We start from the raw sequence: 4,064 nt of genomic DNA, 5'->3' as shown, positions 1-4,064 counted from the left end.
TACAGATCTCTTCTCCTGAGCTGCTTTCAGGATTTTGTCTTTGTCTCTGAGACTCATAAGTTTTACTATTAGATGTTGGGGTGTTGAAATATTTTTATTTATTTTGAGGGGTTTCTCTGTCCCTCCTGGATTTTGATGCCTTTTTCCTTCCCCATATTAAGAAATTCTCTGCTATAATTTGCTCCAATGTACCTTCTGCCCCTCTCTCTCTTTCTTCTTCTTCTGGGATCCCAATTATTCTAATATTGTTTCATCTTATGGTATCACTTATGTCTCGAATTCTGCACTCGTGATCTAGTAGTTGTTTATCTCTCTTTTTCTCATCTTCTTTATTTTCCATCATTTGGTCTTCTATATCACTAAATCTTTCTTCTGCCTTATTTAGCCTAGCAGTTAGAGCCTCCGTTTTGGAATGCACCTCATTAATAGCCTTTTTGATTTCGACTTAGTTAGATTTTAGCTCTTTTACTTCTCCAGAAAGGGTTTCTCTAATATCTTCCATGCTTTTTTCAAGCCCAGCTGGTAGCTTTAAAATCGTCATTCTGAACTCTAGTTCAGACATCTTACTAATGTCCATATTGATTACGTCCCTGGCAGTCGGTACTGCCTCTTGTTCCTTTTTTTGAGGTGATTTTTTCCATCTTGTCATTTTGTGCAGAGGAGAATAGATGAATGAGAGAACAAAATGCTAGGAGGGTAACAACGACCCCAGAAAAGTACACACTAAACAAATCAAAAGAGACCTGAAACCGGGGGAAAAGAAAGGGAAAGAAAGAAAAAAAAGAAAAAAAAGGAAAAGAAATAAATAAAAACAAGCATACAAAAAAAACAGAATATGATCAATTTCAGGTACATTTAAGAACTATTAAAGATCAGCGGTTTTTAAATTTTAAGAGTACATAAGAGTGTCCTGAGATGTTTGTCAAATAAATTCTTAAGTCCCTTCCAAAATATTTGATTTAGTAAGGCTCAGATGGGACCAGTGGTCTACCTATCTTTTAATAGATACTTCAGGTGATTCTGATATGGATTTATTTATGGACTGTTGGCTATAGTCTAATAAATACTCTTTGTGATTTTTTTCATCACTGATGTAACCATACATTGATTTTATATTTATATATATATCAATATGTTGACATCTAAATAAGGGGAAAAGAGATGACTGGTCTTCTTGGTCATCAAGTTATTTGACTGATTTCTCCCTAACATAAATCAGCCAATTTGAATGAATGGGCAAGTTCATTCAACAAGGAGAACTAGTTTTATTAGCTACCTAAAAAGTAAATTTTGAATTTCTAATTTATTCTATTATTACCTGCAATTTTGCCTTGAGTTTTGGCTAGTCTGCTAGGATTTATGAAGTATATAGGAATAGAGCCAGTGACCAAAAAGAGTACATCCCTTGAAATAAGAGTTCAAGAGCCCCAGGCTCCTTGACCCAGTATTCCTTGATTTTATAACTGTATGATTCTGAGTTCTCCAAAGATACAGAACTAATAATATATATTATTCTATGTCATATTATATTGTATCATATATTATATATATGTTATATATGTACATGTGTGCTCTGTTATTTAAGACCATTATATATCTTACTGTATATTCTGTATATATCTTACTATATATATTAATAATATAGGACAAATATATACTTAACTGTGTTCATATATTACATGTACATGTAATATTATATGTAATATATAATAATAGGAAATCAACACACACGCACAGAGGAGAGTGATTTTAAAGAATTGGTTCACAAGATTTTGATTTTGGGGGCTGGCATGTGTAAAACCTGTGAGGTAACTTGGCAGATTGGAAAATAGGTAAAAATCAATGTTGCAGTCATTTTTTTTTTTTAAAGAAAAAAGTAGGGACTAACACACACTTTTAATATGTTTTAAAATATTTTTAAGGTTTAAAAAGTGTTTAAAGTTTGTAATTCCTCATAGGAAAACATTATCTGAATGAATACCCTAATGGCAAACCACTATAGAATGTTTCAGTTGCATGTGGGGCAGAGGGGTAGGGGTTCTCTTCACTGCACCCCAGCTTTCTTCATGAGAAGGTCAGAGGTACACTGGTTTGTATTATTGTGTCATCCATTAGGTGATCGTTGCTTTTCCTTCAGCAACGGCTTTATTTGTCAGAAGGGCATTATGCTTGACCTCCAAATTTGGCTGACAATTTACTGATGAGATTCATAACCTTTGGATTGCTCTGATATTTTGACATATTCGCTGGGTTCTGGGCCACATCCTGGAAGGCCATCATAACTTCTGGATCCTGCATGGCTGCGAGAACCTCTGGATCACTAAGAATTTCATTGAGCCTAGGCCTTCCTGCCATTCCAGGCATCCCCCCTGCCATTCCAGTCATTCCTCCAGGAAAATTACCAGGCATTCCCCCAGGAAAGCCACCTGGGAAAGAGCCATACTGAGCTCCTGATTGTCATCTGGCTTCTTCCTCCCTCTGGGCTCTCTCATGTTCTTCCCGAGCCTTCTTAACCCTTTCTATTCTTTCTTTGATCTCTCGCTCTTCACATTTTCGCTCATACTTTCTCCGATGTTCAGCAATTTTCTGGGCCTTCCGTTGAACTTCTTTCAGCGTTGCGCTAGCGTCTTCATCGTAATCCAGTTTACAGACAAGGGCAAGATCATGTGCTGTTTCTTCCCAATGGCCCAGAAGTCTATGTGCTTTCCCTCGCCACTTATAAGGCTGAGCTGAATCAGGATTTATTTCAATAGCTCTGTCACAGTCTCGAATGGCAGCATTTGGCTTCTGTAATTTGATGAAGACACCGGCTCTCTCGGCATACAGGATGGCCAAGCGAGGATTCAGTTTGATGGCATCTGTGAACAAGTCAATGGCTTTCTGTAGTTCACCATCATTTAGGGCATCAGTGGCAGCCACTTTTTTATCATTTGCCTGATCCATCATTTCCTCGGTTATCTCTACATTTTCATCTCCCGTTTCTTGAGGGGCATCAGTATCTGGTTCAATCACACCTTCATTGTCAATTTCTAGATCACTTTCCTCACTTGATGGTTCGTCTGTCTTTATGTTTTCCTCCGCCTTCTTACTGTTTTTTCTTCCTTGATATGGTCTTCTGATTTATTTTTATGAGTGGCAGGTGGTATTTTACCCCCCATGCTCTCCACCCACTCCCGCAGGAAGCACATTTCCTTGGTGTGCAGAATGCTCGGTCCCGCTTACACATTTTCATGAAGGCCCAAAGCTCGCTCACTTTGCGGGGGTCCATGGTCCAGAGGTGGTGGCAGGCGGCAGGCGGCAGGTGCGGCTGAGTTTGCGGCCCGATTCCAGGCCCAGGTACTAGCTCAGCGTGATCGTGTGGAAGCGGGTGGCTGCCGCGAACAATCTTGCAGTCTTGAGCCTGAATTCTGAAGAGCAGCAGGGTTTCTATCTTGCAATCTTGATGCAAATTTTATTTTTCCTTGGAAACCTCAAGACTTTGCTCTTTAGGCCTTCAACTGATTAGATAAGGCCCAACCATTTTATGAAGTGTGATCTGCTTTGTTAAAGTCAACTGATTTAAATGTTAAATCTTATCTAAAAGAAGAGCACCTTCACCGCAACATCTAGACTGCTGTTTGACCAACTAAGTGGGCACCATAGCCTAGCCAAGTTGACATATAGCATTAATCATCTTAATAACTAAGATGATATTGATGAGTAGTAACTGAAAAGGGGATTTTAATTTTTAATTCAAGTTAGCTTTGCTAGACCTTACATGTAGAAATACTACTAGGTTTTAAATCTATTTTTAAAGATTTTAAGAACATTGGTTTTTCTTCATTCAGATTAACTTCTATTTTTTTGTGTTTTTTAATACTATTTTGTTTTTAATTTTTAAAATTTGTAAACTGCAGTTTTATTGGTTAGCTGTTGGTTAACTTAAAATTCTGTCTTCATTCATCAAGTTGTGCTGTTAACAGCAGATTTCTGTGGCTCATGATAGAGGCAACCTTCAATTTCAGGATGGGACTTGTTGAAGGAGAAGAAAATGAAAGTATATTATATTATGCAAAACAGCTCCA

At 37.7% G+C, this 4,064-nt stretch overlaps 1 pseudogene; it reads right to left on the bottom strand.

Moving 5' to 3' along the window:
* Positions 1-1,993: 1,993 nt before the first annotated feature.
* On the bottom strand, positions 1,994-3,268 carry LOC102731417 (hsc70-interacting protein pseudogene; annotated as a pseudogene).
* Between the last annotated feature and the right edge of the window lie 796 nt (positions 3,269-4,064).

This window comes from Leptonychotes weddellii, unplaced genomic scaffold (genome assembly GCF_054177405.1).
Source record: "Leptonychotes weddellii isolate Sample4059 unplaced genomic scaffold, ASM5417740v2 HiC_scaffold_9015, whole genome shotgun sequence".
In the NCBI taxonomy this organism is placed as follows: domain Eukaryota; kingdom Metazoa; phylum Chordata; class Mammalia; order Carnivora; family Phocidae; genus Leptonychotes; species Leptonychotes weddellii.
Note: the sequence above shows the minus strand (reverse complement) of the source record. Positions and strands in the feature narration are given on the sequence as shown.